Source organism: Cherax quadricarinatus, chromosome 95 (genome assembly GCF_038502225.1).
Source record: "Cherax quadricarinatus isolate ZL_2023a chromosome 95, ASM3850222v1, whole genome shotgun sequence".
In the NCBI taxonomy this organism is placed as follows: Eukaryota; Metazoa; Arthropoda; class Malacostraca; order Decapoda; family Parastacidae; genus Cherax; species Cherax quadricarinatus.
In genome coordinates this window covers 10,261,070-10,286,551 of record NC_091386.1, presented here as the reverse complement: position 1 = coordinate 10,286,551, position 25,482 = coordinate 10,261,070, and positions in this window count along the sequence as shown.

The window sequence follows — 25,482 nt, the reverse complement described above, 5'->3', positions numbered from 1 at the left end:
CTGGGACATTGAAAAAATAATATTTATATATATGTCGTGCCAAATATGTAAAACTTGCGATCTTGGCTTAAATAGCAATGCTCATCTTGCCAAATAGGACAAGCAAAAATTTGTGTATGCAATAATTTTGCAAAAATCATTCTGAATCTAACAAAAAAAAATATTTCATATTGTTTATTTATTATTAAATTATTGTAAACTTATCTAAAATATATCTAGTTGGATTAGCCTAAATTAAATTGTGCTTTTTGTAATAAGGTTTAGTTAGTTTTCTAAGGATCTTGTGGAAAATGTATATTTTCCGAAAATACAGTGTATTTTGTATGTAAATTGATGATATATACAGTAGTTAATAAAAATTAATTTGTAAAGAATAAAGAAACCAGTGAGGATGTTAGTGTTGCTTGCAGGAGCCCATTGTTTTTGAACTCGGCAAGAAAAATGATAGTGAAAATCAGAAGAATTTTCATCGTTCTAGAGGTTAAATTGTGTTTAAAACCTCTCAAATAGGAGCAGAAATTGTTGGATTTGCAGTCCTGCAGAATGTGATAAACAGGCAACTGGACAGGACTCAGTAAGTAGATGGGAAAAGGTTAAAATTACCCCAGTTGAGTAATATCTATATTTATGTTAGAATTCTGGCCAGTATTTTCTTCATATTTTAGGCAGGGGTTTGTGTATGACACACCAAGTAATCTCCAGACAAATTGATGAGTGTTACTATTATATATTCTCCTTCTGTTACATAAATTTGTATATGTAGTCATTTATTAAATTTAACATACAATCGCATAATTATATTAATGTTTACCAGAATTCCTGGTGATATTTATTTCATTGAAATTAATATAGGTGAAGAGTGACTTGTAGAGATAGAGAGAGTAGAGTAGGTATCGAAGGTGGACATTTTTTGCTACCTAGGATATCCTAAAATTCCTACAAGTCTCTATAACTTTGTAAAGAATAATTATCTTTGTTACTATTTTCTGGTATGTATTTTATGAGGCTCATCCAGGTAATTTTAAATTTCCACGTAGTTGCCCATTGGTCATTGATTGAACCGGATATAATTAGTGAAGTCATTAATTAGTGAATTAATTACTTAATAATTATAAGTGAAATACTCAAATAATCCGCACATAGAAGAGAGGAGCTTACGACGACGTTTCGGTCAGACTTGGACCATTTACAAAGTCACACTAACTAGAAGTGGAGCAGGACTGCTATATATAGACAGGAAGAGGTAGTGGTGGTAGTAGTAGTAGCAGTAGTAGTAGTAGTAGAAGTAGTAGTAGTAGTAGTGGCAGTGGTAGTAGTAGTAGTGGTAGTCGTAAGCTCCTCTCTTCTATGTGCGGGTTATTTGTGTATCGTTCCAGTAACGGTATTGTGCCTTCTTTTGTTATTTATAAGTGAAATAACAGAAGGAGGTGGATGTTAGATACACAAATTTAATTAATTGTGTAGTGCATTATAATTATTAAAACAATAATTTTGCTAAGCTCAAGTGTAGCTAGGATTTATGTTAATGTCTATTGAAAATTCATAGCATAATTTCCTTACATGTGTAATTGCTAAGTTCAAGTGTAGCTAGCATTTATATTAATGTGTATTTAAAATTTATATTATAATTTCCTTACATGTGTAATTGCTAGGTTCAAGTGTAGCTAGCATTTATATTAATGTGTATTTAAAATTTATATTATAATTTCCTTACATGTGTAATTGCTCAGCTCAAGTGTAGCTAGCATTTATATTAATGTGTATTTAAAATTTATATTATAATTTCCTTACATGTGTAATTGCTAGGTTCAAGTGTAGCTAGCATTTATATTAATGTGTATTTAAAATTTATATTATAATTTCCTTACATGTATAATTGCTAAGTTCAAGTGTAGCTAGCATTTATATTAATGTGTATTTAAAATTTATATTATAATTTCCTTACATGTATAATTGCTAAGTTCGAGTGTAGCTAGGATTTATATTAATGTGTATTAAAGATTAATATTATAATTTCCTTACTTGTGTAATTGCTAAGTTCACGTGCAGCTAGGATGTATATTAATGTGTATTAAAGATTAATATTATAATTTCCTTACATGTATAATTGCTAAGTTCAAGTGTAGCTAGGATGTATATTAATGTGTATTAAAGATCAATATTATAATTTGCTTACTTGTGTAATTGCTAAGTTCAAGTGTAGCTAGGATTTATATTAATGTGTATTAAAGATTAATATTATAATTTCCTTACTTGTATAATTGCTAAGCTGGAATGTACCTAGGATTTATATTAATGTGTATTAAAGATTAATATTATAATTTCCTTACTTGTGTAATTGCTAAGTTCAAGTGCAGCTAGGATGTATATTAATGTGTATTAAAGATTAATATTATAATTTGCTTACTTGTGTAATTGCTAAGCTGGAATGTACCTAGGATGTATATTAATGTGTATTAAAGATTAATATTATAATTTCCTTACTTGTGTAATTGCTAAGTTCAAGTGCAGCTAGGATGTATATTAATGTGTATTAAAGATTGATATTATAATTTGCTTACTTGTGTAATTGCTAAGCTGGAATGTACCTAGGATGTATATTAATGTGTATTAAAGATTAATATTATAATTTGCTTACTTGTGTAATTGCTAAGCTGGAATGTAGCTAGGATTTATATTAATGTGTATTAAAGATTAATATTATAATTTCCTTACTTGTGTAATTGCTAAGTTCAAGTGCAGCTAGGATGTATATTAATGTGTATTAAAGATTGATATTATAATTTGCTTACTTGTGTAATTGCTAAGCTGGAATGTACCTAGGATTTATATTAATGTGTATTAAAGATTAATATTATAATTTCCTTACTTGTGTAATTGCTAAGTTCAAGTGCAGCTAGGATGTATATTAATGTGTATTAAAGATCAATATTATAATTTGCTTACTTGTGTAATTGCTAAGCTGGAATGTACCTAGGATTTATATTAATGTGTATTAAAGATTAATATTATAATTTGCTTACTTGTGTAATTGCTAAGCTGGAATGTACCTAGGATTTATATTAATGTGTATTAAAGATTAATATTATAATTTGCTTACTTGTGTAATTGCTAAGCTGGAATGTACCTAGGATTTATATTAATGTGTATTAAAGATTAATATTATAATTTGCTTACTTGTGTAATTGCTAAGCTGGAATGTACCTAGGATTTATATTAATGTGTATTAAAGATTAATATTATAATTTGCTTACTTGTGTAATTGCTAAGCTGGAATGTACCTAGGATTTATATTAATGTGTATTAAAGATTAATATTATAATTTGCTTACTTGTGTAATTGCTAAGCTGGAATGTACCTAGGATTTATATTAATGTGTATTAAAGATTAATATTATAATTTGCTTACTTGTGTAATTGCTAAGCTGGAATGTACCTAGGATTTATATTAATGTGTATTAAAGATTAATATTATAATTTGCTTACTTGTGTAATTGCTAAGCTGGAATGTACCTAGGATTTATATTAATGTGTATTAAAGATTAATATTATAATTTGCTTACTTGTGTAATTGCTAAGCTGGAATGTACCTAGGATTTATATTAATGTGTATTAAAGATTAATATTATAATTTGCTTACTTGTGTAATTGCTAAGCTGGAATGTACCTAGGATTTATATTAATGTGTATTAAAGATTAATATTATAATTTGCTTACTTGTGTAATTGCTAAGCTGGAATGTACCTAGGATTTATATTAATGTGTATTAAAGATTAATATTATAATTTGCTTACTTGTGTAATTGCTAAGCTGGAATGTACCTAGGATTTATATTAATGTGTATTAAAGATTAATATTATAATTTGCTTACTTGTGTAATTGCTAAGCTGGAATGTACCTAGGATTTATATTAATGTGTATTAAAGATTAATATTATAATTTGCTTACTTGTGTAATTGCTAAGCTGGAATGTACCTAGGATTTATATTAATGTGTATTAAAGATTAATATTATAATTTGCTTACTTGTGTAATTGCTAAGCTGGAATGTACCTAGGATTTATATTAATGTGTATTAAAGATTAATATTATAATTTGCTTACTTGTGTAATTGCTAAGCTGGAATGTACCTAGGATTTATATTAATGTGTATTAAAGATTAATATTATAATTTGCTTACTTGTGTAATTGCTAAGCTGGAATGTACCTAGGATTTATATTAATGTGTATTAAAGATTAATATTATAATTTGCTTACTTGTGTAATTGCTAAGCTGGAATGTACCTAGGATTTATATTAATGTGTATTAAAGATTAATATTATAATTTGCTTACTTGTGTAATTGCTAAGCTGGAATGTACCTAGGATTTATATTAATGTGTATTAAAGATTAATATTATAATTTGCTTACTTGTATAATTGCTAAGCTGGAATGTACCTAGGATTTATATTAATGTGTATTAAAGATTAATATTATAATTTGCTTACTTGTGTAATTGCTAAGCTGGAATGTACCTAGGATTTATATTAATGTGTATTAAAGATTAATATTATAATTTGCTTACTTGTGTAATTGCTAAGCTGGAATGTACCTAGGATTTATTCAAGGGTAAGTTGTAATATTTACCTTCATAAAGTTCATAATTAAGTACATAATCAGTGTTATTAATTAAGTTGAATTTTATATATTGCACCATGGGTGAAAATGAGTAAATTAATGTAGATGACAAGCTTATAGAATTTAGAGCTAAGAAAGCATAATTACATGCTAGAAAGACCCATGTAACAAAATCATACAATAAATGTTTGGAATTAATGAATCAGGAAACTGTAAATACCGATTATTTAAAATTGTTTTTACATGCTTTAGGGAATAAATAACATTCATACAAATTATATTATGAAAAATATGAAGGAGATTTGTTAGTAAATTGTGTAGATGAGACAGAAATTGATCTTATGATTAAGCAGTATTATGAATTAGAAGAAAATATTCTTTCTTGTAGAAGTCAAGCTTTGAATAAATTAAATTGCGTAAACCAGGCAGTTAATCAGTCTGCTCCAACAAATAAGATGTGTTTGCCAAAACTCCCAGAATTATGTTTACCTGTATTTAATCCTGGAGAAAACTGGGAGGATTTTTGGTCAATTTTTGAAGCAGCTGTGCATGATAGCAGTGACCTAGCATGTGTAACTAAATTATTTTATCTCAAAGGACAGGTAAGAGGAGATGCTAACATACTCATACAAGCTTTTCCCAGTGTAGATGATTCTTACAAAGAAGCAGTTGACTTGTTGAAAGTCACTTATGGTAATATAGAACAAAGTAGGTTGGATCTAGTGAATATCATTGTTAATTTAAAATCTCCAGATCACACTTACAAAGGTTTACAGCAGTTTAGAGTTATACTGGAGAGCAGTTTCAAAACTTTAAGTAATAAATATAATCTGAAGGAATCAGACTGGTTATTGAGTGCCATTGTACAGAATAAATTAAGCTGTAAAACACTTGAATAACTCTCGAACAAATATCACAAGGGTTATTTTGGTTTGGAGGAAATAAGACTAGGTCTACAAGAATTAATTGTGCAGTTGCAGACCAGCCAACTAACTCATTTTAAAGATGCAACACATAATAACTCTGAGGTATCTGTCAAGTTTCACAAAGGGAAAAATTATCCCAAAGATAATAATCAATTTTCATTTCCTAAAAAGAGTTGTATAGGTGCATATCAAGTAGCAGGAATCAGAAATAATGATTCTCCACAAGGTAAGAAGAATAAGTACCCTCCTAAGAGTAGCCCAGTTAATAAGAAACCAGTCAAAGAAAAGAGAGATTGTCTTTTCTGCAAGGGTACTCATTTTTCTAAGAATTGCAATGCATACAATTCATGGAATGATAAAGTTGAAAGATTGGAGGAACTTGACAGAGGTATCAGGTGTTTAGGTAATCACAATGTAAAGGATTGTCATGCCAAATTAAACAACTGTTATCAATGTCACAAAGGAAGACACCATATAGCCATGTGTAAAGGTCTATATGATAATGTTGATAATAATGATAATGTTGACAATCCTGACACAACAGTGGCTAATGTAAAAATTGCTGCTAATGTTAATAATGATGGTTTTGCTGAAGTAGCCTTACCTGTGTTACAGGTAAAAATTAATGATAAAAGGCATAAATCAAAAAATGTAAATGCATTATTAGACCAGGGATCCCAGCGTACTTTCATAAAACGTAAATGTCTTGATGGTATGAAAGTACAGATGGGAGATCCCTCAACTTTAACTTTAGTCATATTGATTGGAATTTCTTGACTGGGAATTTAGAATCATACGATTTCTTAGAAGTAGTTCAGGATTGTTTTTTGAAGCAGTTTGTGACAGAACCTACAAGGGGAAATAACCTCCTTGACTTAGTTCTGGCAAACAATGAATCCCTTGTTAATAATTTAGAAGTTTCAGAGGAACTGGGTGCTAGCGACCACAAATCAATTACATTTAGAATTGAATGGAAGTATGATAGTAGGGATAACTCAGTAACAGTCCCAGATTTTCGCTTAGCAGATTACGATGGGCTTAGAGAACACTTATCATCTGTTGACTGGGGTAACGAAGAGAGCTATCAATATGACAGTTTTCTGAACACAATACATGCTGCTCAAAGAACGTTTATCCCTTATAAGGAAATTAGATCAAATAGAAATGACCCAAAATGGATGAATAATAGGCTGAAATATCTACTAGGGCATAAGAAAGGAATTTATAGGCGTATCAAAAGAGGCGAGGGTCATCTTATGAATCAGTATATTGACATTAAGAGGGACATTAAAAAGGGGATAAGAAAAGCTAAAAGGGACTATGAAATTAAAGTTGCTAAGGATTCTAAAACTAACCCAAAAAGTTTTTTCCAGGTATATAGAACAAAAGTCAGAGATAAGATAGGTCCCCTTAAAAATAACTATGGGCATCTTACTGACAAAGAGAATGAAATGTGCTCGATTTTAAATAATTATTTTCTCTCCGTTTTTACACAGGAAGACACTAATAATATTCCGGTAATTAATTTTTATAGTGGATCAGAAGAAGATAAATTATGTAACATCACAGTCACTAGTGAAATGGTTGAGAAGCAGATAGACCGACTGAAGCAAAATAAGTCACCGGGTCCTGATGAGGTTTTTTCAAGGGTTCTTAAGGAATGCAAAATGGAAGTCTGTGAACCATTAACTAATATATTTAATTTATCTCTTTAAACAGGTGTAGTGTCTGATATGTGGAAGATGGCTAATGTAATTCCTATTTTTAAAACAGGGGACAAGTCGTTACCGTCAAATTACCGCCCAATAAGCCTGACCTCAATTGTAGGCAAGTTGCTAGAGTCAATTATAGCTGAGGTTATAAGAAGCCATCTCGATAAGCATAGCTTGATTAATGATACTCAGCATGGATTCACAAGAGGCCGGTCTTGTATAACTAATTTATTAACTTTCTTCAGTAAAGCTTTTGAGGCTGTTGACCACGGTAAAGAATTTGATATTATTTACTTAGATTTTAGTAAGGCATTTGATAGAGTTCCGCACCAAAGACTGTTGAAGAAAGTAGCAGCTCATGGCATTGGGGGAAGGGAGCTCTCGTGGATCGAGTCATGGCTCACAGACAGGAAGCAGAGAGTGTCCATAAATGGGGTTAAATCCGAGTGGGGATCATTAACAAGTGGCGTTCCACAGGGATCAGTCTTGGGCCCGTTGTTGTTTATAATATATATCAATGATCTTGATGAAGGAATTGCTAGTGATATGAGCAAATTCGCCGATGACACGAAGATAGGTAGGATAATTGATTCAAACGTAGATGTTAGGGAACTTCAGGAGGATTTAGACAAACTCTACTCTTGGTCAGAAAAGTGGCAGATGCAGTTCAATGTAGATAAATGCAAGGTTCTGAAGCTCGGGAGTGTCCATAACCCTAGCACTTATAAGTTAAATAATGTAGAACTTAGCCATACAGATTGCGAAAAGGACTTGGGGGTTATGGTAAGCAGCAACCTTAAACCAAGACAGCAATGCCTAAGCGTACGTAATAAGGCAAATAGATTACTGGGATTTATATCAAGAAGTGTAAGCAACAGAAGTCCAGGAGTCATACTGCAGCTTTATACATCATTAGTAAGGCCTCACCTAGATTATGCAACTCAATTCTGGTCTCCATATTACAGAATGGACATAAATTCGTTAGAAAACATTCAGCGTAGGATGACTAAATTGATACATAGCATTAGAAATCTTCCTTATGAAGAAAGATTGAAGACTCTTAAGTCACATTCACTTGTTAGACGAAGAATGAGGGGAGACCTGATCGAAGTGTATAAGTGGAAGATAGGTATTAATAAGGGGGATATTAACAAGGTCTTGAGGATATCTCTCCAAGAGAGAACCCGCAGTAATGGATTTAAATTAGATAAGTTTAGATTTAGAAAGGACATAGGAAAGTATTGGTTTGGAAATAGGGTAGTAGATGAGTGGAACAGTCTACCTAGTTGGGTTATTGAGGCTAGGACTTTGGGTAGTTTCAAATTTAGGTTGGATAAGTACATGAGTGGGAGGGGTTGGATTTGATAGGGACTTGCACATCGAAGCTTGTTTCTTGGGTGGCATTGAAAATTGGGTTGGTCAAATGTTTGTTAGTGGGATGAATTGTAAAGGACCTGCCTAGTATGGGCCAACAGGCCTGCTGCAGTGTTCCTCCTTTCTTATGTTCTTATGTTCTTATGAGAGAGATTCAGTCTATCTAAATGAGCTGCATATCCCCACCTCATGAACGTGTGCTCGACCTCCCACGATCCCCCGTCAAATGTATCCATTAACCGGATATCTCTCAAGAGGTCATGTAAGGCCCCAGACACATACCCCGCCCCTTTTGGTTCGACGTCTGCCCTCCTAATAATGCAGTTCCAGTCCCCACTGACAATTGCTACAGCTGGCAAGTCTCTTAAGAAAAAAAAACAGATCATCATACACAAAATCCATCTTCACTTTTACATCGTTTTCTGCAGGCACATAAACATTTACAAAAGGCACCCTCATTCCCATCCACCACCCATCTACCCGCAACACCCTCCCTCCACCACACCCCTCACTTCTTAACAAAACAAACGGGCTCACCTCCTTGATCATGATACCCACACCAACTTTCAAACGTTGAGATGGCAGAGTCACCACCCGATACCCTGCCACTTCCAAAACTCTTCCCTCCCTAAAATTGTGTTCCTGATGGAACACAACATCCACTATAAATTTATACAGAAACATCCTAAACCATTCTGGTTTACACTATTACACAACCCATTCACATTCACCGCCATACTCCTGAGGCCACTTAACCCATGTGTAATAGCTGGATACATCATGCCTCCTCACCGTCACAGTATGATTAACTGGTATGGCCACTTCCTGAAACTTATTCACCACTGCCTCATACACATTCGCCGAACTAAATTTTACAAAAATCCTCTTCGTACAGTTCAGTGCAAGTCCACAAATCTCCTCATTGGCTATTCCGTAGGTATCTCTGATGATTGCAGGCAGAAGCAACTCCATTGATTGCCCCGTTACAGCTCCACTGGTTAATTCATTGCAGACAGTATTTATCCTGCGCCGGCTAGCCTGCGCCATGTTTGGGGAAAATAATACTGCCACCAGACAACTCCAGGGGGCAGCAGCAGCGCACATCCTCTCCACTCAAGGGTTGAGAGACGAATGAGTGCATTTCATGTAATATATTTTGGTGAAGGGATGGGGAGCATCAGGGGTTGGTTGAGTAGGTGCTCCATAGGGTAAATGATAAAGGGATTTCTGTTTTGAGAGTGTTAAGTCTTGACATGGGGGAATTGGATACGAGTATCATTAGAGCTGTTGGGTACATTGTAGTAGATTATATATATGTATATATATATATACACACACACACACATATATATATATATATATATATATATATATATATATATATATATATATATATATATATATATATATATATATAAATATATATAATATATATATATACATATATGTATATATATAAATAAAAATATATTTATATATATATATATATATATATATGTATATATATTTATATATATATATATATATATATATATATATATATATATATATATATATATATATATATATATATATACATATATATATATACATATATATATATATATATATATATATATATATATATATATATATATATATATATATATATATAATTATATATATATTTGTATATATATAATTGATGGTCGACAAAATAATGGAAACACCTAGCATCTTCTCATAATAATTTTGTAACGTGTATAAAATCATGAAATTTTGCTATTTTTGTGTTTTTATGATTTATTATTAGTCTTTCTTATTCCTTTTTGCTGAAAATGTTATTTTTTTACAGATTTGTGAAGAGAAATTAACTAAAATCCCTAAAATGATAGATCTGTCAGACTTTGAATGGGTTCGAATTGTTGGTGCTCGTATGGGTGGTTGTAGCATAACGAAAACAGCTGGACTTTTTGGTTTATCAAAAGGTATTGTCTCGAAGGTGATGACAGCCTTTGCAAAAGATGGGAAAACCTCTTCCTCAAAGAAAAACTCTGGAAGGAAGCGAAACCTGTCAGATAGTGATCGTCGAACTCTTTCACGGATTGTTAGAAAGGATCATAAGACTACAGCATCCAAAACTGCAGCAGAGCTTAATGAGCACCTCCATAACCCAGTTTCCACAAAAACTGTAAGAAGGGAACTTAATGAAGCAGGATTTTATGCGAGAACTGCAATTAGGAAACCCTTACTTTCAAAAACCAATGTTGAAAAGCATGTAGAATGGTGTAAAAATTATGAATAGTGGTCCTTAGACCACTGGAAGAATTTTATTTTTCTCCTTATTTCACCTTATTTCCAACCTCAGGCCGAGTATACGTGTGGAGACAGCCAAAAGACGCATATGATCCCGACTGTCTTCTTCCAATTGTTAAACACGGAGGAGGTTCTGTGATTATTTGGGGTGCTAAGTCTTGGAAATCTGCAGGCCCAGTGGCTGCCCTTCATGGCAGAATTAAAAGTTAAGATTATTTAAACATTTTAGCAGATCAACTTCATCCTATGGTTGCAACACCATCATAAATTAAGGAACTGGAGACTGTTATATTTGAAGAATGGACAAAAATACCCCTAGAATCTATTCAAACATTGTATGAATCAATTCCTCGTAGAATTCAAGCAGTAATTACTGCCAAAAATGGTCGTACACCATATTACGATAAATTTGTTTAAAATTTCAAGGTGTTTCCATTATTTTGGCCAACCCCTTATTTTGAATTGAATCTCACGAAATACACGGATATGACTTTTGGTGATCAGTCAAGTCGACCGGATACCAGAGTGAGCATAGTTTCAAACATATCACCAGAGTCACCAACAAACGAAAATCCTCTGTAAACAAAACTTTTTTTTTCATAAATCTAGGAGTAGCTTCAGGAATCTCAACCATCATTCGAAACTCTCTATATAATATTTGTCATGCCCATTTTGGAATATGCAACACTAGAGTTTAACTAACACTTGATATATCAGCAAGAATAATCCCCAGTTAAGGGGTTCAAGCATTTGATACAAGAACAAGTGGAGACGTTGTATAACTATACAAAATAATTTTAGGGAATTTAGATGATGGACAGAGTTTGACTGTTTGAAAGATTAGAGAAGGTAATATACAGAAGAGATATGAAGAATTCAAGACATAATTTAAACTCAGGATGGTCAGGAAGAGGAATGGACTAGATAAAGATGTTTGTAGATTGAATCTGGTAAGTGGCAACAAGAAAATTAGGGCAGCAGCTGAGACTCAACCCTTGTAACCATATAATGTTTATTACATACACATAGAAAAGTACAAACACACTCACAATATAGACAAAGGCATAGTTATGGAGGCAGACTTTATTAAGGAAAACGAATTTTTAGGACAATACCTTTTACTTTAGAAGGAAGTGACGGATCACAGCGTGAATCATTTAATAAAACTTGAAGAACTCCAGAATGATTGCGACTCGCTGCATAGTGTAGAGGTGTCCATCCATCATCATCTTGACAGTTGGGATCAGTAGCAGCAAGAAGGATCTTCACACAATCTACATGACCAGCGTCAGCTGCTATGTGAAGAGCGCTCTTACCTGCACCACAAAACATTTTGATTTGATTCATCGAAATATAATTAAAATTATTATTGTCAGTAGTAGTTGTAGCAGCAGCAGCATTAGTAATACGAATAGTAGTCATAGTCGTTTATGAATCAGCAGTACTAATATTTATTTTCTTAAAATTTATGTAGTTCAAATTATGTTTCAACAACAACAACAACAACAACAACAACAATAATAATAATAATAATAATAATAATAATAATAATAATAATAATAATAATAATAATAAAAACAATAATAATAATAATAATAATAATAATAATAATAATATTATTATTATTATTATTATTATTATTATTAAAAATAATAATAAAAGTAATAATAATAAAAATAATAATAATAATAATAATAATAATAATAATAATAATGATAATAATAATAATAATAATAATAATAATAATAATAATAATAATAATAATAATAATAATAATAATAATAATAATGATAATAATAATAATAATAATAATAATAATAATAATAATAATAATAATAATAATAGGTAGTAGGTTGATAGACAACAACCACCCAGGGAAGTACTACCGTCCTGCCAGATGACTGTGAAACAGAAACCTGTAACTGTTTTGTGTGATGGTAGGATTGCTGGTTTCTTTTTCTGTCTCATAAACATGCTAGATAACAGGGATATCTTGCTACTCCTACTTACACTTTGGTCACACTTGACAGACACGCACATGCATATATATATACATACATCTAGGTTCTTCTCCTTTTTCTAAATAGCTCTTGTTCCTCTTTATTTCTTCAATTGTCCATGGGGAAGTGGAAAAGAATCTTTCCTCCGTAAGCCATGCGTGTCGTATGAGGCGACTAAAATGCCGGGAGCAATGGGCTAGTAACCCCTTCTCCTGTAGACATTTACTAAAAAAGAGAAGAAGAAAAACTTTATAAAACTGTGATGCTTAAATGTGCGTGGATGTAGTGCGGATGACAAGAAACAGATGATTGCTGATGTTATGAGTGAAAAGAAGTTGGATGTCCTGGCCCTAAGCGAAACAAAGCTGAAGGGGGTAGGAGAGTTTCAGTGGGGGGAAATAAATGGGATTAAATCTGGAGTATCTGAGAGAGTTAGAGCAAAGGAAGGGGTAGCAGTAATGTTGAATGATCAGTTATGGAAGGAGAAAAGAGAATATGAATGTGTAAATTCAAGAATTATGTGGATTAAAGTAAAGGTTGGATGAGAGAAGTGGGTCATAATAAGCGTGTATGCACCTGGAGAAGAGAGGAATGCAGAGGAGAGAGAGAGATTTTGGGAGATGTTAAGTGAATGTATAGGAGCCTTTGAACCAAGTGAGAGAGTAATTGTGGTATGGGACCTGTATGCTAAAGTAGGAGAAACTTTTAGAGAGGGTGTGGTAGGTAAGTTTGGGGTGCCAGGTGTAAATGTTAATGGGAGCCCTTTGATTGAACTTTGTATAGAAAGGGATTTAGTTATAGGTAATACATATTTTAAGAAAAAGAGGATAAATAAGTATACAAGATATGATGTAGGGCGAAATGACAGTAGTTTGTTGGATTATGTATTGGTAGATAAAAGACTGTTGAGTAGACTTCAGGATGTATATGTTTATAGAGAGGCCACAGATATATCAGATCACTTTCTAGTTGTAGCTACACTGAGAGTAAAAGGTAGATTGGATACATGGAGAATAGAAGCATCAGGGAAGAGAGAGGTGAAGGTTTATAAACTAAAAGAGGAGGCAGTTAGGGTAAGATAAAAACAGCTATTGGAGGATAGATGGGCTAATGAGAGCATAGGCAATGGGGTCGAAGAGGTATGGGGTAGGTTTAAAAATGTAGTGTTAGAGTGTTCAGCAGAAGTTTGTGGTTACAGGAAAGTGGGTGCAGGAGGGAAGAGGAGCGACTGGTGGAATGATGATGTGAAGAGAGTAGTAAGGGAGAAAAAGTTAGCATATGAGAAGTTTTTACAAAGTAGAAGTGATGCAAGGAGGGAAGAGTATATGGAGAAAAAGAGAGAGGTTAAGAGAGTGGTGAAGCAATGTAAAAAGAGAGCAAATGAGAGAGTGGGTGAGATGTTATCAACAAATTTTGTTGAAAATAAGAAAAAGTTTTGGAGTGAGATTAACAAGTTAAGAAAGCCTAGAGAACAAATGGATTTGTCAGTTAAAAATAGGAGAGGAGGGTAATTAAATGGAGAGTTAGAGGTATTGGGAAGATGGAGGGAATATTTTGAGGAATTGTTAAATGTTGATGAAGATAGGGAAGCTGTGATTTCGTGTATAGGGCAAGCAGGAACAACATCTTGTAGGAGTGAGGAAGAGCCAGTTGTGAGTGTGGGGGAAGTTCGCGAGGCAGTAGGTAAAATGAAAGGGGGTAAGGCAGCCGGGATTGATGGGATAAAGATAGGAATGTTAAAAGCAGGTGGGGATATAGTTTTGGAGTGGTTGGTGCAATTATTTAATAAATGTATGGAAGAGGGTAAGGTACATAGGGATTGGCAGAGAGCATGCAAAGTTCCTTTGTATAAAGGCAAAGGGAATAAAAGAGAGTGCAAAAATTATAGGGGGATAAGTCTGTTGAGTATACCTGGCAAAGTGTATGGTAGAGTTATTATTAAAAGAATTAAGAGTAAGACGGAGAATAGGATAGCAGAAGAACAAGGAGGCTTTAGGAAAGGTAGGGGGTGTGTGGACCAGGTGTTTACAGTGAAACATATAAGTGAACAGTATTTAGATAAGGCTAAAGAGGTCTTTGTGGCATTTATGGATTTGGAAAAGGCGTATGACAGGGTGGATAGGGGGGCAATGTGTCAGATGTTACAGGTGTATGGTGTAGGAGGTAGGTTACTGAAAGCAGTGAAGAGTTTTTACGAGGATAGTGAGGCTCAAGTTAGAGTATGTAGGAAAGAGGGAAATTATTTCCCAGTAAAAGTAGGCCTTAGACAAGGATGTGTGATGTCATCATGGTTGTTTAATATATTTATAGATGGGGATGTAAGAGAAGTAAATGCGAGGGTCTTGGCAAGAGGCGTGGAGTTAAAAGATAAAGAATCACACATAAAGTGGGAGTTGTCACAGTTGCTCTTTGCTGATGACACTGTGCTCTTGGGAGATTCTGAAGAGAAGTTGCAGAGATTGGTGAATGAATTTGGTAGGGTGTGCAAAAGAAGAAAATTGAAAGTGAATACAGGAAAGAGTAAGGTTATAAGGATAACAAAAAGATTAGGTGATGAGAGATTGGATATCAGATTGGAGGGAGAGAGTATGGATGAGGTGAATGTATTCAGATATTTGGGATTGGACGTGTCAGCGGATGGGTCTATGAAAGATGAGGTGAATCATAGAATTGATGAGGGGAAAAGGGTGAGTGGTGCACTTAGGAGTCTGTGGAGACAAAGAACTTTGTCCTTGGAGGCAAAGAGGGGAATGTATGAGAGTATAGTTTTACCAACGCTCTTGTATGGGTGTGAAGCATGGGTGATGAATGTTGCAGTGAGGAGAAGGCAGTGGAGATGTCATGTCTGAGAGCAATGTGTGGTGTGAATATAATGCAGAGAATTCGTAGTTTGGAAGTTAGGAGGAGGTGCGGGATTACCAAAACTGTTGTCCAGAGGGCTGAGGAAGGGTTGTTGAGGTGGTTCGGACATGTGGAGAGAATGAAGCGAAACAGAATAACTTCAAGAGTGTATCAGTCTGTAGTGGAAGGGAGGCAGGGCAGGGGTCGGCCTAGTAAAGGTTGGAGGGTGGGGGTAAAGGAGGTTTTGTGTGCGAGGGGCTTGGACTTCCAGCAGACATGCATGAGCGTGTTTGATAGGAGTGAATGGAGACAAATGGTTTTTAATACTTGACGTGCTGTTGGAGTGTGAGCAAAGTAACATTTATGAAGGGGTTCAGGGAAACCGGCAGGCCGGACTTGAGTCCTGGAGATGGGAAGTACAGTGCCTGCACTCTGAAGGAGGGGTGTTAATGTTGCAGTTTAATAACTGTAGTGTAAAGCAAACTTCTGGCAAGACAGTGATGGAGTGAATGATGGTGAAAGTTTTTCTTTTTTGGGCCACCCTGCCTTGGTGGGAATCGGCCAGTCTGATAATAAAAAAAATAACAAAGATAATTATAATAGCAAATCAAGTCCTAAAAAGTATTTGTCTACATTTACTCATATCTTAAATCGTCACAAATGCTACCTGGAAGACCAGACTCCTCGCACACAAAACCTCCTTTACCACCTGAGACCTCTCCTAGGTTGACCTCTACACTTCCTTCCCTCCACTGCAGATTTATACACTAAGTCATTCTGTTTTGTTCGATGCTCTCAAAATGTTCGAACCACCTCAACAACAACTCCTCAGCCTTCTGGATAATAGTTGTCGTAATCCAACACCTCCTAATCTCAAACTACTATATTCTTCTTTCAACAATCTGGTAGTATCCCACTGAGGCAGGGTGGCCCAAAAGCTAAAACTAAAATTTCTCTTTTTAAATTTAGTAATGTATAAAGGATAACGGGTTACTAGCTCCTTGCTCCCTGCATCATAGCCGCCTTATGACGTTAATGCCTCACGGAGGAAGAATCATGTTTTACTTCACAATGCGTGTTGTAAGAGGCGACTAAAATGCCGGGAGCAAGGGGCTAGTAACCCCTTCTCCTGTATATATTACTAAATTTGCAAGGAGAAACTTATGTTTTTCATTTTGGGCCACCCAGCCTCAGAGGGATACGGCTGGGACATTGAAAAAATAATATTTATATATATGTCGTGCCAAATATGTAAAACTTGCGATCTTGGCTTAAATAGCAACGCCCATCTTGTCAAATAGGACAAGCAAAAATTTGTGTATGCAATAATTTTGCACAAATCATTCTGAATCTAACAAAAAAAAATATTTCATATTGTTTATTTATTATTAAATTATTGTAAACTTATCTAAAATATATCTAGTTGGATTAGCCTAAATTAAATTGTGCTTTTTGTAATAAGGTTTGGTTAGTTTTCTAAGGTTCTTGTGGAAAATGTATATTTTCCGAAAATACAGTGTATTTTGTATGTAAATTGATGATATATATTGTAGTTAATAAAAATTAATTTGTAAAGAATAAAGAAACCAGTGAGGATGTTAGTGTTGCTTGCAGGAGGCCATTGTTTTTGAACTCGGCAAGAGAAATGATAGTGAAATTCAGAAGAATTTTCATCGCTCCAGAGGTTAAATTGTGTTTAAAACCTCTCAAATAGGAGCAGAAATTGTTGGATTTGCAGTCCTGCAGAATGTGATAAACAGGCAACTGGACAGGACTCAGTAAGTAGATGGGAAAAGGTTAAAATTACCCCAGTTGAGTAATGTCTATATTTATGTTGGAATTCTGGCCAGTATTTTCTTCATATTTTAGGCAGGGGTTTGTGTATGACACACCAAGTAATCTCCAGACAAATTGGTGAGTGTTACTATTATATATTCTCCTTCTGTTACATAAATTTGTATATGTAGTCATTTATTAAATTTATCATACAATCACATAATTATATTAATGTTTACCAGAATTCCTGGTGATATTTATTTCATTGAAATTAATATAGGTGAAGAGTGACTTGTAGAGATAGAGAGAGTAGAGTAGGTATCGAAGGTGGACATTTTTTGCGACCTAGGATATCCTAAAATTCCTACAAGTCTCTATAACTTTGTAAAGAATAATTATCTTTGTTACTATTTTCTGGTATGTATCTTATGAGGCTCATCCAGGTAATTTTAAATTTCCACGTAGTTGCCCATTGGTCATTGATTGAACCGGATATAATTAGTGAAGTCATTAATTAGTGAATTAATTACTTAATAATTATAAGTGAAATAACCCGCACATAGAAGAGAGGAGCTTACGACGACGTTTCGGTCAGACTTGGATCATTTACAAAGTCACACTAACTAGAAGTGGAGCAGGACTGCTATATATAGACAGTAAGAGGTAGTGGTGGTAGTAGTAGTAGTAGTAGTAGTAGTAGTAGTAGAAGTAGTAGTAGTAGTAGTGGCAGTGGTAGTAGTAGTAGTAGTAGTGGCAGTGGTAGTAGTAGTAGTAGTAGTGGCAGTGGTAGTAGTAGTAGTAGTAGTGGCAGTGGTAGTAGTAGTAGTAGTAGTGGCAGTGGTAGTAGTAGTAGTAGTAGTGGCAGTGGTAGTAGTAGTAGTAGTAGTGGCAGTGGTAGTAGTAGTAGTAGTAGTGGCAGTGGTAGTAGTAGTAGTAGTAGTGGCAGTGGTAGTAGTAGTAGTGGTAGTCGTAAGCTCCTCTCTTCTACGTGCCGGTTATTTGTGTATCGTTCCAGTAACGGTATTGTGCCTTCTTTGTTATTTATAAGTGAAATAACAGAAGGAGGTGGATGTTAGATACACAAATTTAATTAATTGTGTAGTGCATTATAATTACTACAACAATAATTTTGCTAAGCTCAAGTGTAGCTAGGATTTATGTTAATGTCTATTGAAAATTCATAGTATAATTTCCTTACATGTGTAATTGCTAAGCTCAAGTGTAGCTAGGATTTATATTAATGTTTATTTAAAATTTATATTAAAATTTCCTTACATGGGGCTCTGGTGGCCTGGTGGTTAACGCTCTCGCTTCACACGGTGAGGGCCTGGGTTCGATTCCCAGCCAGAGTAGAAACATTGGACGTGTTTCTTTCCACCTGTTGTCTATGTTCCCCATCAGTAAAATGGGTACCTGGGTGTTAGTCGACTGGTGTGGGTCGCATCCTGGGACACTGACCTAAGGAGGCCTGGTCACAGACCGGGCCGCGGGGGCGTTGACCCCCGGAACTCTCTCCAGGTAATGTATAATTGCTAAGTTCAAGTGTAGCTAGGATGTATATTAATGTGTATTAAAGATTAATATTATAATTTCCTTACTTGTGTAATTGCTAAGTTCAAGTGTAGCTAGGATTTATATTAATGTGTATTAAAGATTAATATTATAATTTGCTTACTTGTGTAATTGCTAAGTTCAAGTGTAGCTAGGATGTATATTAATGTGTATTAAAGATTAATATTATAATTTCCTTACTTGTGTAATTGCTAAGTTCAAGTGTAGCTAGGATTTATATTAATGTGTATTAAAGATTAATATTATAATTTCCTTACTTGTGTAATTGCTAAGTTCAAGTGTAGCTAGGATTTATATTAATGTGTATTAAAGATTAATATTATAATTTGCTTACTTGTGTAATTGCTAAGCTGGAATGTACCTAGGATTTATATTAATGTGTATTAAAGATTAATATTATAATTTGCTTACTTGTGTAATTGCTAAGCTGGAATGTACCTAGGATTTATATTAATGTGTATTAAAGATTAATATTATAATTTGCTTACTTGTGTAATTGCTAAGCTGGAATGTACCTAGGATTTATATTAATGTGTATTAAAGATTAATATTATAATTTGCTTACTTGTGTAATTGCTAAGCTGGAATGTACCTAGGATTTATATTAATGTGTATTAAAGATTAATATTATAATTTGCTTACTTGTGTAATTGCTAAGCTGGAATGTACCTAGGATTCATATTAATGTGTATTAAAGATTAATATTATAATTTGCTTACTTGTGTAATTGCTAAGCTGGAATGTACCTAGGATTTATATTAATGTGTATTAAAGATTAATATTATAATTTGCTTACTTGTGTAATTGCTAAGCTGGAATGTACCTAGGATTTATATTAATGTGTATTAAAGATTAATATTATAATTTGCTTACTTGTGTAATTGCTAAGCTGGAATGTACCTAGGATTTATATTAATGTGTATTAAAGATTAATATTATAATTTGCTTACTTGTGTAATTGCTAAGCTGGAATGTACCTAGGATTTATATTAATGTGTATTAAAGATTAATATTATAATTTGCTTACTTGTGTAATTGCTAAGCTGGAATGTACCTAGGATTTATATTAATGTGTATTAAAGATTAATATTATAATTTGCTTACTTGTGTAATTGCTAAGCTGGAATGTACCTAGGATTTATATTAATGTGTATTAAAGATCAATATTATAATTTGCTTACTTGTGTAATTGCTAAGCTGGAATGTACCTAGGATTTATATTAATGTGTATTAAAGATTAATATTATAATTTGCTTACTTGTGTAATTGCTAAGCTGGAATGTACCTAGGATTTATATTAATGTGTATTAAAGATTAATATTATAATTTGCTTACTTGTGTAATTGCTAAGCTGGAATGTACCTAGGATTTATATTAATGTGTATTAAAGATTAATATTATAATTTGCTTACTTGTGTAATTGCTAAGCTGGAATGTACCTAGGATTTATATTAATGTGTATTAAAGATTAATATTATAATTTGCTTACTTGTGTAATTGCTAAGCTGGAATGTACCTAGGATTTATATTAATGTGTATTAAAGATTAATATTATAATTTGCTTACTTGTGTAATTGCTAAGCTGGAATGTACCTAGGATTTATATTAATGTGTATTAAAGATTAATATTATAATTTGCTTACTTGTGTAATTGCTAAGCTGGAATGTACCTAGGATTTATATTAATGTGTATTAAAGATTAATATTATAATTTGCTTACTTGTGTAATTGCTAAGCTGGAATGTACCTAGGATTTATATTAATGTGTATTAAAGATTAATATTATAATTTGCTTACTTGTGTAATTGCTAAGCTGGAATGTACCTAGGATTTATATTAATGTGTATTAAAGATTAATATTATAATTTGCTTACTTGTGTAATTGCTAAGCTGGAATGTACCTAGGATTTATATTAATGTGTATTAAAGATTAATATTATAATTTGCTTACTTGTGTAATTGCTAAGCTGGAATGTACCTAGGATTTATATTAATGTGTATTAAAGATTAATATTATAATTTGCTTACTTGTGCAATTGCTAAGCTGGAATGTACCTAGGATTTATATTAATGTGTATTAAAGATCAATATTATAATTTCCTTACTTGAGTAATTGCTAAGCTGGAATGTACCTAGGATTTATATTAATGTGTATTAAAGATTAATATTATAATTTGCTTACTTGTGTAATTGCTAAGCTGGAATGTACCTAGGATTTATATTAATGTGTATTAAAGATTAATATTATAATTTGCTTACTTGTGTAATTGCTAAGCTGGAATGTACCTAGGATTTATATTAATGTGTATTAAAGATTAATATTATAATTTGCTTACTTGTGTAATTGCTAAGCTGGAATGTACCTAGGATTTATATTAATGTGTATTAAAGATTAATATTATAATTTGCTTACTTGTGTAATTGCTAAGCTGGAATGTACCTAGGATTTATATTAATGTGTATTAAAGATTAATATTATAATTTGCTTACTTGTGTAATTGCTAAGCTGGAATGTACCTAGGATTTATATTAATGTGTATTAAAGATTAATATTATAATTTGCTTACTTGTGTAATTGCTAAGCTGGAATGTACCTAGGATTTATATTAATGTGTATTAAAGATTAATATTATAATTTGCTTACTTGTGTAATTGCTAAGCTGGAATGTACCTAGGATTTATATTAATGTGTATTAAAGATCAATATTATAATTTGCTTACTTGTGTAATTGCTAAGCTGGAATGTACCTAGGATTTATATTAATGTGTATTAAAGATCAATATTATAATTTGCTTACTTGTGTAATTGCTAAGCTGGAATGTACCTAGGATTTATATTAATGTGTATTAAAGATCAATATTATAATTTGCTTACTTGTGTAATTGCTAAGCTGGAATGTACCTAGGATTTATTCAAGGGTAAGTTGTAATATTTACCTTCATAAAGTTCATAATTAAGTACATAATCAGTGTTATTAATTAAGTTGAATTTTATATATTGCACCATGGGTGAAAATGAGTAAATTAATGTAGATGACAAGCTTATAGAATTTAGAGCTAAGAAAGCATAATTACATGCTAGAAAGAACCATGTAACAAAATCATACAATAAATGTTTGGAATTAATGAATCAGGAAACTGTAAATACTGATTATTTAAAATTGTTTTTACATGCTTTAGGGAATAAATAAGATTCATACAAATTATATTATGAAAAATATGAAGGAGATTTGTTAGTAAATTGTGTAGATGAGACAGAAATGGATCTTATGATTAAGCAGTATTATGAATTAGAAGAAAATATTCTTTCTTGTAGAAGTCAAGCTTAGAATAAATTAAAATGTGTAAACCAGGCAGTTAATCAGTCTGCTCCAACAAATAAGATGTGTTTGCCAAAACTCCCTGAATTATGTTTACCTGTATTTAATCCTGGAGAAAACTGGGAGGATTTTTGGTCAATTTTTAAAGCAGCTGTGCATGATAGGAGTGACCTAGCATGTGTAACTAAATTATTTTATCTCAAAGGACAGGTAAGAGGAGATGCTCACATACTCATACAAGCCTTTCCCAGTGTAGATGATTCTTACAAAGAAGCAGTTGACTTGTTGAAAGTCACTTATGGTAATATAGAACAAAGTAGGTTGGATCTAGTGAATATCATTGTTAATTTAAAATCTCCAGATCACACTTACAAAGGTTTACAGCAGTTTAGAGTTAAACTGGAGAGCACTCTCAAAACTTTAAGTAATAAATATAATCTGAAGGAATCAGACTGGTTATTGAGTGCCATTGTACAGAATAAATTAAGCTGTAAAACACTTGAATAACTCTCGAACAAATATCACAAGGGTTATTTTGGTTTGGAGGAAATAAGACTAGGTCTACAAGAATTAATTGTGCAGTTGCAGACCAGCCAACTAACTCATTTTAAAGATGCAACACATAATAACTCTGAGGTATCTGTCAAGTTTCACAAAGGGAAAAATTATCCCAAAGATAATAATCAATTTTCATTTCCTAAAAAGAGTTGCATAGGTGCATATCAAGTAGCAGGAACCAGAAATAATGATTCTCCACAAGGTAAGAAGAATAAGTACTCTCCTAAGAGTAGCCCGGTTAATAAGAAACCAGTCAAAGAAAAGAGAGATTGTCTTTTCTGCAAGGGTACTCTTTTTTCTAAGAATTGCAATGCATACAATTCATGGAATGATAAAATGGAAAGATTGGAGGAACTTGACAGAGGTATCAGGTGTTTAGGTAATCACAATGTAAAGGATTGTCATGCCAAATTAAACAACTGTTATCAATGTCACAAAGGAAGACACCATATATTCATGTGTAAGGGTCTATATGATAATGTTGATAATAATGATAATGTTGACAATCCTGACACAACAGTGGCTAATGTAAAAATTGTTGCTAATGTTAATAATGATGGTTTTGCTGAAGAAGCCTTACCTGTGTTACAGGTAAAAATTGATAATAAAAGGCATAAATCAAAAAATGTGAATGCATTATTAGACCAGGGATCCCAGCGTACTTTCATAAAACGTAAATGTCTTGATGGTATGAAAGTACAGATGGGAGATCCCACAATTTTAAAATTATCTGGTTTTCTCTCGGATAAAAGAGCTCAATTGTATGACACTGTTTATGTAACTGTCAGGTTGGTCAATGAGAAAAAACGTGTTAATACAGTAATTGTAGATAGACTTCCAGAGAAAATATCTACAGTAGGGCTTATTAAAGCTACAGAAAGACTTTCACATAATGTAAATTTAGCACCTTCTGGTGTAAGTGATGATTCTGTAGGCCCAATAAATATTTTGATAGGTAGTGACTATTATGCCTCCTTTGCAAAGTGTATGGTAAATAAATGTGGTGTCACCCTTTTGAAGACTGCAGGAGGCCATGTAATGTATGGTAGGATTCCTCGTAATAATAATACATGAGTAGAGGAAAATACAAATACCATAACTGTGTGTCTTACTCATGAAATCGTACCCCAGTATAATTCTTCCATAGAGGATGGTGTTGAGCCAGTGCATAAATTGTGGGAATTAGACAGCACTGGAATAAATGTAAATGATGAAAGTCCAGACGATTCTTTTACTCAGGAGCATTACCTGAGAGATGTAAAATTTGAATCTGGACAATACTGGGTACGACTTCCGTGGAGACTGAACCATCCAGAATTGCCCACTAATTACAGAATGGCATATGGACAGTTAAAGGCTCAGCTCCGCGAACTGAGTAAGACACCTACAATGATATAATTGCTGAACAATTAATTAATAAATTTATAGAAGAGGTACCTCCAGATGAAGCCAAAATTTATGGTCACTATTTGCCTCATCACGGAGTGAAGAAGGATTCTAAAACCACTCCTCTGAGAATTGTGTTTAATTGTAATGCCAGAAGTAACAAAAATGTACCTAGTTTAAATGACTGTTTGATGACAGGTCCGTCGTTGACGGAAAAATTAGGAGATATCTTATTAAATTTCAGGATGAAGAATTATGCCTTTACGGCTGACATAAGTAAAGCTTTCCTAAGAGTGGGTTTACAAGAGGCTGACCAGGATTGTACCCACTTCTTATGGCCTGAGAATCCTAGTGACCCACTTAGCCCTCTGAAAACCTTTCGCTTTAGGAGCGTATTATTTGGTGCTACATCCAGTCCGTTCCTACTTCAAGCGACGATAAATGCACACCTTAAACGTATGGGAAGTCCAATGAGTAAAGTAATGAGCAAACAATTTTATGTGGACAATTTCCTGGGTGTGACGTCAACTGAAGAGGAACTGTTAATGACTTACGGGAAGGCTAATAAAATAATGCAAAGTGCAAATGTGGAATAGTAATTCGTCCAAATTAAAGGACAAAATTAGTAAAGATTTCCCTGGAGATGAAGTGCCTAAATGTATTGGGTTTAACTTGGGATACTGAGAGAGATTTGTTAATGTTAAAACCTAATAATTACAGTATGCCCAATAAATTAACTAAGAGAGTTTTGCTTGCTGAAGTTTCCAAATGTTTTGATCCACTAGGTTTAGTGTCACCCCTTACTATAAGAGGGAAATTATAAATTCAGGAAGCATGGAAACTTAAATGTGCTTGGGATCAAATTCTACCTGAGGAATTCATTAACAGGTGGGATGAATTAATTGGTGATTATGAAAAAATTCCAATGTTGGAGTTCCCATGCCAGGTGGAAAATCCAAATGGGAAAAATGTACTCCACATTTTTTGTGATGCTTCAAAATTGTCATATGGAGCAGTTGCTTACCTTCAATGTAATAGTGTTATTTCTCTTGTTACGTCTAAGGCTAAAGTGTCTCCAATTAAATCACGTACCTTGCCTCAGGTGG